The sequence below is a fragment of the Notothenia rossii genome (genome assembly GCF_949606895.1).
Source record: "Notothenia rossii genome assembly, chromosome: 4".
NCBI classification, from domain to species: Eukaryota; Metazoa; Chordata; class Actinopteri; order Perciformes; family Nototheniidae; genus Notothenia; species Notothenia rossii.
Genome location: NC_136902.1, coordinates 89,460,906 through 89,474,396, shown reverse-complemented (window position 1 = coordinate 89,474,396; position 13,491 = coordinate 89,460,906).

The window sequence follows — 13,491 nt, the reverse complement described above, 5'->3', positions numbered from 1 at the left end:
GTCATCGCTGCACAAAAATAGTTTTTTACCTGTGCTGATCAGCTCATCTTACATTTTGTCTATAGACAGGGCCGTCCCTGGCCAACTTGGGGCCCCAAGCAACATTGTGAGATGAGCCCCCCCTTCCAATGTAGTTCCCTCTGTCAGCAATGTATCAACAACTACACACACATTTCTATCAGTATGTCTCTGTGTTGTGGTTGACATGATGATGACTGTTAGGAGTGAAGGGGAGAGGCTGAGCATCACCATGAAATGTGCAAAAATGAATAAAAGGGGAAAAAATGCTCCCTGTTTTTAGGCTGTAAACTTTAACTGTTATGTAAGCCAACTAGATAGACAGTTTACTATAACTGTCAGCTGCACATTAGCAACAGAAAACCCTCCAATCCTTCCTCCTCCTCTCCTCCTCTCTCTTTCTGTTGTGAGATTACATTACATTACATTTAGCTGACGCTTTTATCCAAAGCAACTTACAATAAGTGCGTTCGACCAACAAAATACAAACTTGAAGAAAACAGAATCATATAAGTACATCAGGTTTCATAGAACTAAAACATTTCAAGACAAGATGTCCTGTCAGAGCTCTGCCAGTATTCATCTCTGGGATAGATTCCTGTCCCTTATTTCCTCTGTAGTAACCTTCACTCAACCTTTCCCCCTTTAATGGTTTGCAGCGCTGACCCTTACGGCACTGATAAAACCATAACCTCAGGACCATGTTGTTGGAATGTGATCTCATTATTGGCATATCGTGGTGCCACTACTGCACACTATTCAATATTTTTGTTTCATTTAAAGTCTAAAAATACTCCATTACAAGTAAAAGTCTTGAATAAAAGAACTGACAGTATTATGAGAAAGTTTACTTAAAGTATTAAAAAATACTGAATGGGATTATTTGCTCTTTTAAAGGTGTTGTAATGTTATATAATATTACAAATATACAAGAGTGTGTGTTGTGAGCAAATGTTGAATACTTTGTGTACTACTGTAAGGTCGACAGAAGTATATAAACACGTTAAACATAAATACGTTACTTATAAGGTACTACTCGTGTCAAAGGACTCTATTTCCCTATGAAATGTAGTGGAGTAGAAGTATAAGTGGGAGAAAGTTTGATTTCAAAGTTCTTTACATAAGGACATTACCAGGGACATGCACAGGTACGGGCTAATGTTGCCCGGGCAACGGCCCGTTTGGCATTTTTGGCTGCATGCCCCTCTAGAGAGAGCAAGAGTTTGTTTTTATTTTTTCTGTTGAGGCCGAATCAACATGATAAGCCCACAATTAGTATTGTAGCGTCTCGCTGCGGGAAACACACTTTGTCAGCGCTGTCATCTGCCGGTGCGTTAAGACCACCTCAGTGTCGGATTTTGGAAACTTAATTTTGAGTTCTCTCACGGCAGTTAGGGTAGGGACAAACCAGGGGACTTTACTTCCTCTTGATACCTAAATATAGCCTACTTGTTGTTATTGTGTGTCTTTTCATCTGTAAACACTCAATGGGCCCGCTCGCTCTCTTTTCTTGATCGCCCTCTCACGGGTGAACAGTTCAATGTCCCGCTTCATTGTAGGATTTCTGCCATGTCTCCACTTTAGTTTGACCATCTCTGTTATTAAGTTATGGAATATTAAATAAATAAGTAATTAGATACCTTACCGTCACTGCGCTCATAAAGAATGATAAGAATAAGAATGATGAATATTGAACTGGTTTCATTAATTAGTGAGTTTATTTAGCCTAATTAGTTAGAGGCCCTATTTTATCAGTATGTCCTGCACAGCAGTTACAATGGTCAAACTACATTAGAACAGAATTGTCCCCATTTTATCTTTTATAGTTACTAACATTAGATATTTTAATGAGATATGGACCGCAAAACATTTTTTTAAATCAAGTCACCAAATACAAGTAGTCACCTTAGCTTATTTTGTTATGAGATGTGAATTACTGTTCAATTTAGTTGATGTAAAAATCCTTTGGTTTCTTTCACATTAAAAACAAGTTACAATTTTCAAAAGGTGTTATGTTTTTTTTCGGGGGGGAGGCCCTTTTTCCAGTTTAGAGCAATAGCCCCTCCAAATGTCTGTGCACGTCCCTGGACATTACAGTACATGAGTTATTTACTTTCCACCACTGATTGCCAGACAGATGTAATGGTTGTAGAATAAAGCTCTCCTGCTGTCTTTGACCAGTAGGTTCCTCTCTTCTTCAGGTAATCCATCACATCCTGCTCAGGGTGTAAATAAATATGGCGTTGAGGGTTAAACTCTTACCCGGGGAAAACTGCTGTTGACAGTGTGGAGGTTCAGTCTGGGGCTGAACCGTGAACTTCTGTGCAGCCAGAGCCCCAGATGCTAGACTGTTTCAGTCCTTCCTCTCTCTGCTGAGCCCGTAGCCAAAACAAGTGATTAGACGCACAAATCGTTTGTTAGTAGAATCTCAGGTAAAACTGTAAAGGTAAGTACAGATCAACAGACCTCTATCACGAAAGACACGTTAACAGAAGTAACTCATTATATTATTGTCATGTGCACAATAGTGTGGTTTGAGAAGTCCTAGGCTCCTCCACCAATGCAACAGAATATAGTTTCTGTTTTGGGGCGTTTGTCTTTCCTGTAGTGTGTTATAGGTCTTTGTGCATGTTAATGGTCTAAACCAGGGGTGTCAAACTCAATTTCATCGAGGGCCACATTAGAATTATGATTGCACTCAAAAGGTCGGTTGTAACTTTAAGATTATATAAATATATAATATATATAAAATAATGTATTATATTACAATATTGCCTCTGGATTGGATTATTATCGGATAGGGTAATAACTTCATAATTAACTACGTCTGAAAGCAGAAGTCTGGGGCAAATAATAGCAAGTCTCTTCAGTGCTCATGTCCCAAAACGAGATGCATTGTGGGACATGTAGTTTATTGGCAACGTGCTTCTGTAAAGCGGCATGTAACTGTATAATGAACGTATTATATTCTTTGCAAGCTCTTGCGTGCCACATAAAATGAAGCCGCGTGCCGGATTTGGCCCCCGGGCCTTGAGTTTGACACACCTGGTCTAAACATTTTTTAAATTCCTGTGTTCCCTCCAAAGGGGCTTCTATACCAGAGTGACATCCCTATGTAACACTCCCGCTTCTATTGCCTAGCGCCCCACCACATTGTACGTGATAGGCTAAGGGGCGGGACATCTCTAAGCGGTTGACCAATCACAACAGAGCCGGCCAGCTAACCAATCAGAGCAGACTGGGCTCTGATATCAGACAGAGGGTGAAAAGAGGTGCTGCAGCACAGGCCAGATGACAACACGTGCAGGTCTAAGAAGCCAAATCTGTAGATACACAAGCTCATAAGTGCAGTGATGATTAGTGGTTGGTCGATGAGTATGACTCCCCAGTTTGCACGGAGTTTATTTACATGCCCAAGAATATATCAACACATTTCATTGTATATCATCTCTTCGAGGTTGTTTTATTTAAAGGCACTGTTAACAACAACAACAACAACAACAACAACAACAACAACAACAACAACAACAACAACATAGAGACACAAAACAACTCCCTTTTTGAACAATAAAGCAAGTAAATATGTCACATTAGAGGCCATAACCCAAATAATAACCTGAAAACAAGTGTTTTTGATGAGATAAAGTTATACAAGCCAATGATTTTTCAAGTCTGTCCTCATGCCATTAGGTAGTTAATAGTTAGATCAAAAAGAGGTAACCAGGTGATGTTGCCGGCAGGATACAGGGACATTGTTTGCCATGCTGTACAACTCAAATGTAGTGTCTCTCAGTGTTAAAAAGCTGACCGGGAGCATTCAAGGTCAACACAAAACTTCAATTCCTCCATGTTGTTGCTTTCAAGCAAGTTCACATGTAGGATCAGTTCCAAACTGTTGCCTTTTAAAGAAGTATTTTTCCCACAGGATGTGACCACAGCATAAAGCAGGACAGATTCTCCAGCACTTTGATCCCCCCTTTTCCTTTGACTTCCTCGTTTCTGCTTCAGGTTTTCAGTGTGTTGAGCTGCTGTTAATAAGAGACTCCCTTTGAGGCACACATTGTTTCCACCCAGCAGAACAACAGACAGGTGTACCCTGACTCTATCTCTTTCACAGACACACATCCACACACTCTTAAGTGCACTGTCTGTATTTGTCTGAGTGTGGGGGAGGTCCACGGCCCCCCAGGGAACCAATAGCAGGTCAGTATGGTAAGGCTGGGGGGGCTGTCAGCCTATTAGAGAGCCACAGAGGAATTGTGTGTGAAACAGAGACCAGCCGACTGACAGAGACACCGCACAGCTGCACGGCTGCAGGAACTCTGACAGCCTCCACTCGCCGCCTTTTTAAACCCATTTTCTGTCCCTAAACTCGCTCTCCTTTGTTTCTCCAGCTGAATCTACTTGAAGTGGTCGCTGAAGACAACGAGGGACAGGCACTGTTCTTTTGAGGCAGGGTCTGCAAACCAGTAGTGTGTTCTTTATTAGATAATCAATTGGACTCACATAAAGTATGACACTATGAAGATGTTACGCTTCTTACGGCAATGAGACTTTAGTTTGATAAAAGACCACTTCAGTAGATACGAGGTCAGCACACACACACACACACACACACACACACACACACACACACACACACACACACACACACACACACACACACACACACACACACACTCACACACTCACACACTCACACACTCACTCACACACACACGCAAACAAACAACAAACAAACAATAGCCTTTAAGACTTAACACCTCTGGGAAATTGGGAGGAAGGAGAGGTGTGTACTTGCGTGCATTTGTGTGTGTGTGTGTGTGTGTGTGTGTGTGTGTGTGTGTGTGTGTGTGTGTGTGTGTGTGTGTGTGTGTGTGTGTGTGTGTGTGTGTGTGTGTGTGTGTGTGTGTTGAAGTATGAGTGAAGTAGACACACACCTAGTGTTTGCCTTGGCCTCAGAGGTGCAGACACAGAAAGAAAGAGAGAAGAGGAGGGGAGTGAACCATGCCCTGCAGTGTTTAGATAATGTGTGTGTGTGTGTGTGTGTGTGTGTGTGTGTGTGTGTGTGTGTGTGTGTGTGTGTGTGTGTGTGTGTGTGTGTTAAGCAGCATGTGGATTCTCTTCCAGCAGCTAAATGATTTTCATTCTTTCAGCGTGTGAATTGAGACAAGATATTATCTCACATGCCAGTCATTGCTAGAGGAGAAGCAACAGGTTTCTGTTTGGTTCCCTCGTTATTATCTGATGAGCGTTTCTCTACTTTCCCTCCCAAATCACTTCACTCCCTTAATTGGCATGACTTGTACTGAAGCCCAAACTCTTGTTATTCTTGCGGTATCTTTATTTCAAATTCCCATAACCCACTCATCAGTTACAACACCACCACTGCTCACACACACACACTCTTCTATACACACTTGTGTGGTTTTCGCGGCGTGGCGGGTTGATTGGCAGGCGGTAAAAAGGAGAGGAAGTGAAGCTGACAGGACTCTCAGGTGGGGTTAAGTCCTCACTGACAGGCGAGGAGGCGGGTTAGTTAACTCTTTAGTGCATATACTCTCTAAAAACATATTTGGTTTGAGTCTACTACTAATAATACATTTCATTTATTGAGCGCTTTTAAGGTACTCAAAACCACTTTACATATACAGGGTAAATCATCAAAGACAAACACTTATATTGACTTTACTCTAAAATGAGTGATCTACAATTTGAAAATGTGTCTTCGGATTTACCACATTACACATTCATTGCAAATTAGACAACAGTAAGAATCATTAAAATCATTGGGAGAGCTTTGACTTTGATCATATGCAATGAAATACACTTCAAGCCAATTACAAAAGGTACAATGTGCAAATTCTGCAAACACCCAGATAAATATTCCAATATATATAAAACACAATATAAGTTTTGAACGCTGTGCCTAAAAAGCCTCCATTGGACTCCTTTGTTTACTTCTGGAACATTGTGACATCATTAACACTTGCACTTCTATTGGCTAGCGCTACAACACATTGTACGTGATAGGCTAAGGGGCGGGACATCTCTAAGCGGTTGACCAATCACAACAGAGCCGGCCAGCTAACCAATCAAAGCACACTGGGCTCTGGTTTCAGACAGAGGGTGAATGGAGGTGCTGCAGCACAGGCTTTTTGAACATTAAAGCATGTCACAGTATAGACACTAAATATAAATATGAACCTGAAAATGAACATAATAGGGCCTCTTTAAAATACAACACAAAAAAGCAGTTTTGAAAGATGAGTTTTGATTTGTGATGAGAGTTTTCTGCAGTCTCGGATGTTTTTTGGGGGGAGATTTCCAGAGGGATGGGCAGCTATGGAAAAGGCTCTCCACCCCCCGTATATTTCGTCAATATCTGTTCGTTGTTTATGTGATTTAATGTTTTGACACGTTGACCTTTTAATTTTTTGTTTCAGTCTCAATTTTTTTGCCCCCTCTTTCCCCTCCACCTCCCCCTCTTTCTCTCTCTCTCTCGTTGAGTACTATCTTGCATCTGGTTCCTTCTGTCTTCTCCTGTTTCTCTAGAGTGTTTCTGCTGATCCCTGACTTTCCCTGCAGTTCCCCAGGTGTGTGTGTGTGTGTGTGTGTGTGTGTGTGTGTGTGTGTGTGTGTGTGTGTGTGTGTGTGTGTGTGTGTGTGTGTGTGTGTGTGTGTGTGTGTGTGTGTGTGTGTACACGTGCGTGTGAAGCCAGGTGTCTGCTCTTTGGGCTGTGTCTGTCAATGATGTCGGGGTTAGAGGGGGGGGGGGGGAGGCAGAGGAGGTGTGAGTGTGTATCTGTGTGTGAGTGTGGTGTATCTGTGTGTGGTGAGTAGGAGCTGCCGGGGCACTGTGACCAGGAGCGTCTGGGAGAAATTCCCAACATTCCCAGGGATCTGCCTGGGATAAAAGCTCTGCAGCAGTGCCATGCACCTGGCTGGGAGAGAGGACAGAGACACAGGCGTAGCCCCAACTCTGACAGACACATTCACAGGATCACACACACACACACACACACACACACACACACACACACACACACACACACACACACACACACACACACACACACACACACACAGGCATCATCTCTGCACCAATTAACCTGAAATGTAAAATTACACCATCAAGTTCAAAGGTCAAATTTAAAAATTGAACCCGAGGACCACCCCTTCTCTCCTTTTTGAAAATGTGTGACGGATACGTTTTCTCTTAATAATCATGAATCCCATCAACACTTATTTAAATTGACTTTACTTTAAAATGTGTGGTCTACACTAGTGCAAATAAGATAACAGTAAGAAACATTCAAACCATTGGGACAGCTTTGAGTTTGATCATATGCCATGAAATACAATTCAACCCAATTACAAAAGTGCAATGTGCAAATTCTGCAAACACAAACAACCCTCTTGGAAACTGAAACCCACATTTTAAAAAAAATGTCTGAAGGTGAGGAATCGTTTTTAAACAAAACTTCTAATACAAATCTGATGGGACCACCAAATACCTTCAATGATGTTAATTGTGTGAGTCCTTTCATGCCGTATAAGTGTGCAAAAAAAATGACCGTAACAGATTTGAACTTAATTTAACCTAATACTAACTTAATGGTTGTGTTTGAATTCACAACAGTAACTAAGCTTTCATCTTTAGAGTTGGAATGTTTAATGCCAATGTCCATTAAGCTTCTCAACACTAAATGTGGCCATGAGGGTTGTGCAATAGGCCGCCATTGTCAGTAGATGTGTAAATGTACTTAAGTCACGTGTTCATGTATTTTATTGTCTATTATTTAGTAGGCCTAAATAGTGTGTTTTTTTTTTTTTTTGTGGAACTGCAGGAAAGAGTCCAGAACAAATGTCCTTACGGGACAAAAAGGTATATCTTATTGTATCGTGCATCTTCAAGACACATGAAATGTCCTTAACAGGCGTGTCCTATTTATATGCCTCCTCATGAGATCACGTTATAAAAACATGTCCAACCCTGAAGATCCAACCCTTCCTCTTCATACATTTCAGTATAATCTTCATCTTCTTCTTCCGTTCTGCAGGACTGTCAGTCAGGCTGTGGATACAAAGCGTGAGCCACAGTGACAGTGAGTGAAAGTGTGCTGCTGGAGCTGTTTGTGTGATCAGAGGCCCTTGACAGTCTGTCATCTGTCAGCACCAGTCGTCAAGAGCGCTGAGAAAACAACCACAGGCACAATGTGAGGAGGGAAGAGCGTTACCGGAGACCAAACGCTGGTTAAACATTGTGTTTGTATGGGGATATAATAAATGGGTATACAGTATGGTGCTTGGAAACAGCAATGTTGTACTGAAGAACATAGAGAGATGAATAAGTGACTTCCATATATGTCTATAGTGAATGTTTGCTCCATCAGGAACTTGTCTTAAGTATTTATAAGTCACAATATTTTAAAGCGTTACTTCTACTACACTCCGTTTATTTTACTTGCTAGTTACACTCAAGAGGCGTTTTCACACCAAGTACTTTGCGGTACAGATCGCGTTCACACCGGAATAAGTCCCTGAGGGAGGATTAGTCAAATGAAGCCGCTGACGTCACTTCTTTTTCTTCTGCTTTGGTTTTACTGGCAGGCCGCAAACCACTTCACGGCGTATACTGCCACCCGGAGTCCCCGGCCGGAAGTCCCCGGAGTTGGGGACTGGCTTCAGTAGAAGCTGCTGGGAGTCCCAGCAGCTTCTACTGAAGCCTTCCGAGTAAACGGCCAGAACGCCGACACCCCCTCATCTCCACCGCTCCCATGTTTTCTTTTGTGCTGCCATAAGTTAGTCTCTCTGTGTTTGTGCGCTGGGCTAATGCTAATGCTAATAATGCTAATGCGAGGATAATAAAATGGCGGCTTCACAAAACTTTTGGGATGTTTTAGGGGGCGTGGTTTGCAATCCACCCAGCCAATCAGATATTGGAACTTTTTTCTCCCCAGGAAAGTACCACCTCTCAGCAGGCACTAAAAAGGGGGTAAAAGTTCTCATGAACTAAGTTCTCTTTTTGGTGTGAACGCAAAATCCCAGGAACTATCGGAACTAAACGGGAAAAGTTCTCCGGTGTGAACGCGCCTGATTACACTAGTTCTGAAAAATAGTTTATTTCTTCATGTCAGAGATCTTTAACACGGTGGCTTGATTAGGCTTCTTTCAAGTATCCTTTTAACAATCGCTGCCACTAATTGCTTGGAAATGTTCAGGTTGATGTCACAAGTGTTACCTTTAAAATATATAAATATAGTAAAAGTTCCTTAATTAATACACAAGTTTTTGGACAACAGAGATAGTCTTACCTCTAAATGATTATAAGGAAATGTGTTTAGTTAGATTCTGGCTGTAGTAAATAAAGTGAATAATGGATTTTGTGTGTTATAATGGATCATGTGCTCTCCACAGCTGACGTCTCAAGCTTCTCTTTGATACAGAGCAATTGTTTACTTGTACTTCACTCCCCTCCTGTTCCTTTGTTATTCCTCCCTTCACTCTCCTCATCCCTCCCTCTCTTCCGTGTGTGTGTGTGTGTGTGGTGTGTGTGTGTGTGTGTGTGTGTGTGTGTGTGTGTGTGTGTGTGTGTGTGTGTGTGTGTGTGTGTGTGTGTGTGTGTGTGTGTGTGTGTGTGTGTGTGTGTGTGTGTGTGTGTGTGTGTGTGTGTGTGTGTGTGTGTGTACATGCAGGTGTGTTTTTGTATGTATGTGTTTGTGTGTGTGTGCTGGAATGTTGACCCACGCGGAAAGAGGGTGAAAGACTTCCCAGACTTCAAAGGGCAGGTAGCTGACAGGGAGAAGAGGGGCCGATAAGTCCAGTTGGGTGACAATAGACCCCGACGCACACCTGGACTGTATGGAGAGGCAGCGACGTGGAGAAAACCACACACACATACACACACACACACACACACACACACACACACACACACACACAGACACACACACACACACACACTCACACACACACACACACACACACACACACATATGCGGCACACTTGCAGCTCAACACATTCTCATTCATTTCCCTCTCCAGTTATGCTCCGAACACTATTTCACACACACACACACACACACACACACACACACACACACACACACACACACACACACACACACACACACATCCTCTTAAACGCCTTGGAGCACTTAGCTCTGTTACCATGCATGTCTCCGCAACATCCATACGCTCCCTCTCGGCCTCCTTGCTTTCCTCCCTCAGAGACCCCCACCCCGATCCACACCCCCGACCTCTGCACCCGCAGGTGTTGGGGTCTTTGTCCTCGGACATGTGTGAGCAGCCCGATGTTGTGACGAGCCCCTCAGACCCTCACCCGCCTCAACATCTCTCCTCTCAGGTGCAGCAGGGTCTCAGGTGAGCTTGTAGAGGGGGAGGAGGGAGATTAGGCATAACTTCACACCTCACAAGTCAAAGCATTTGAGGTGGGATCAGTGTGTTTTTACTTTTTACATCAACTTTAGATTTAAAACCTGTAGTTAGTCTTTTTTAAAAATCTTTTTTATTAGAAAATGTGCAATTTTTTTCATACAAAACATAACTCGTAAAAATAAAAAAACACTCCACCACCAAAACCAAATTACCTAAATCAATAAAAAAGAAAACATACAAAAATCTAACAAATCATAATAAATCAATAATAAACAATTGTTCTTTTCCCAATACACGATTATGCATTTTGTAACTGTCCATTTTAAATGAAAAAATAGTCCCTATAGTCTTAACATTTAATTAGATTAGATTGTTGTACCACATTGCATTTTGTCCATACATCCACATTTTGATATTGTACAATCTACACTAATGTGTTATTAAACAGCCTTTAACCAAAGGGAGAACATATATGATATCATTTAGAATTACCTTCAGCATGCAATAACTGTTTTCGGCAACTTGGGACCAGAAGATCAAGCTGTAAAGATAACTTTAACATATTTTCACCTTATTAGTTATGTTAAATTTGTACGTTAAAACTATAGCTATAAACTGAACCAGTATGTGTCGGCTTTATAACTCATTTTTAGCTGTGTGTCTGATTGGTCGTCCAATAATTACTTCCATTTTCCCCTTGATTTGATCTCGGCAATATCTGGCTCTTTAGCTGCTAATGTTCGACAGCAATATTGTTGTTAGACGCCTTTCATAAAACAAATATATTGATTGCAGATTTAACTATAGTCCGCAAAGATTGGTAAACATATACTGAAGCACGAACATATATGTCCATCTACATGTAGGCAAGATTGTGGTTCAATGTGTGCACAGTTCAAATGTCTTTGATTCTGTTGGCATCCTGTATTACCTCCCCTAGGAAGAAAAAACAAACACATTAAACATGTCAAAACACAGTGTCCTTAATACACACATCCACACCAAAACTTCTCAAGGCGTTGAGACCAATGGTTCCATTTCTGAGGGAGGGGATTTGACATTTATCGGCCTAAAAACTTTGTTTCTCTTTTCGGAAGTCACACTGGGTTACAGTGATCTCCAAGAGGCTGAGAGGTCACAGGTATGAGCGGCTCAGATTGAATCTGCTCGACTATAAGGCAAGATTGAATTAATTAAATATGGATACTTCAAATAAAAGAAAGGATACATGCTCATCTTGTGCAGCAGGTCGCATTATAGGGGTAGACAAGCAGGTATTGTGTCTGATAACTTCTCCAAGGACTCGGTAGGGAGGAGAGAGGGAGATAACACGGAGAATAGAAACAGATGGATTAACAATGACCTCCAGCCTTACACACTATCGTGGAGAGGTGTGGATCGGGTAGGGCACAGCAGGGAGGTCTGGGAAAGATAGACATGGAGAAAGGAGGCATAAGTGGAAACATGAGGTCAGCTGTAAAGTTAAGGAAGTGAAAAAACAATTCATATTCAGAGTAGATTTTTTATTACGAAAAGTGTAGATTAACAAACCGTAGCATTATGCTTCTGCAATAGCCACAAGTTTATATGAGTGTAGGAGCCAATTAGTGCTGAGGATATACAAGTAGGAACCGATGATTATTTACTCAGGTTCTGCCGGGAGGGTTAACAGGTTTTGACCACACACACACAAACACACACACACACAAGCACAAACAGATAGAGGTTGAGGTAAAGTTGTTTGTAAGGCGATGGAAGGCTGAATTAAGTTAAATGGACAATGCACAATTGAAAAGACATGGACTAAGTGATCGATTAGAAACAATTAGTATTAGTCTTTTATTCATCTGACAAGTTTACGAGCCAATTTCATTAACAAAGCAGCATCTCAGTGGGCTTAGCCTCTACATATACCCTTTAAAATAAAAAAAACATGTTTTATTGGCCATGTCCTGGAGAAGTACTACACTACCCACAATCCTCCAGTGTAACAATGACGTCTCTGATTGGTGGATTTCACTTTTACCATTGAAATGTGTACCATACCAGCAAATTATTAGTGAAGGCACATGTCCATATATCTGTGCAATGGATTGCTCCTGATTTCACCCATCCTAGTGTTAGGTGGCTTACTCAATGACACCTCGTTAGCACTTGGTCTTTTGGGGACTTGAACTGGTGACCTTCTGGTTCCCAAGCCAAGTCCCCATGGACTTCGCCACCGTATATACAAAGATAGTTCACCAAATTGGATTTCTGAAAAGATTTTCGCCCAAAAATAAGCACTGCAGTTGATGAATCTGTCTTCATTTGAGATGGACAACAGTTGCTTTAAGGTTTTTGAGGAATTTCCAAAGGCGCCAATGCGCCATTCACAATGGTTTCTGGCTTGAGTTTTTTCTTCACTTTTAAAACACTTATGTACACAGTCTTTTACCTTTGCCTTTTTTTCCATATTCAAGTACTTATTTTATTCAGAATCGGATCGTTGAGGTCAGGATTTCCTTCTGTCATTACTTGAAGCATAAAAGCATCTTCTGAAACTTCAATGGAGTAAATGAGGTATAAATGAACTTCCATAACCGGAGCTGAAATGGATTTCCTAGCCTTGAATACAGAATGCTTTCATGACTGATAATAAGGTGAAATACTTGGGTGTTTATTCACATGGTTACAATGTTTCTTTTAAGTGACACGGTCCCATTAACACATATACAAAATTGAAAGAGGGGAAGGGGGCTGCACGCGAGAAAGGAGGGGTCCAATCAGAGTCCCTCCTTGCCCTCACTTCCTGTTTTTCCTGCCGGGATGTCCCGTCACCTTGGCGACCCAGTGGCACACGCAGCCTTTCAGTACCCCTTCTTCAAAGGAGTCGGTATGCCTCAGGAAATTAGTTTAAGGTCTCTGAGAGGGAATCAGTCCATTTCCTAATGGGCACTCATTAGAACAATGGCCAACTGCCAAGTCTCCACTGGCTTCAGTGTGACGTGTTTTCCTTCTTCTTGTGGTGATTGTGTTTGATTCTCCACCAATTTCATGTCCTTTTGTTTTGTTCTAACCATTTTTTCTTAG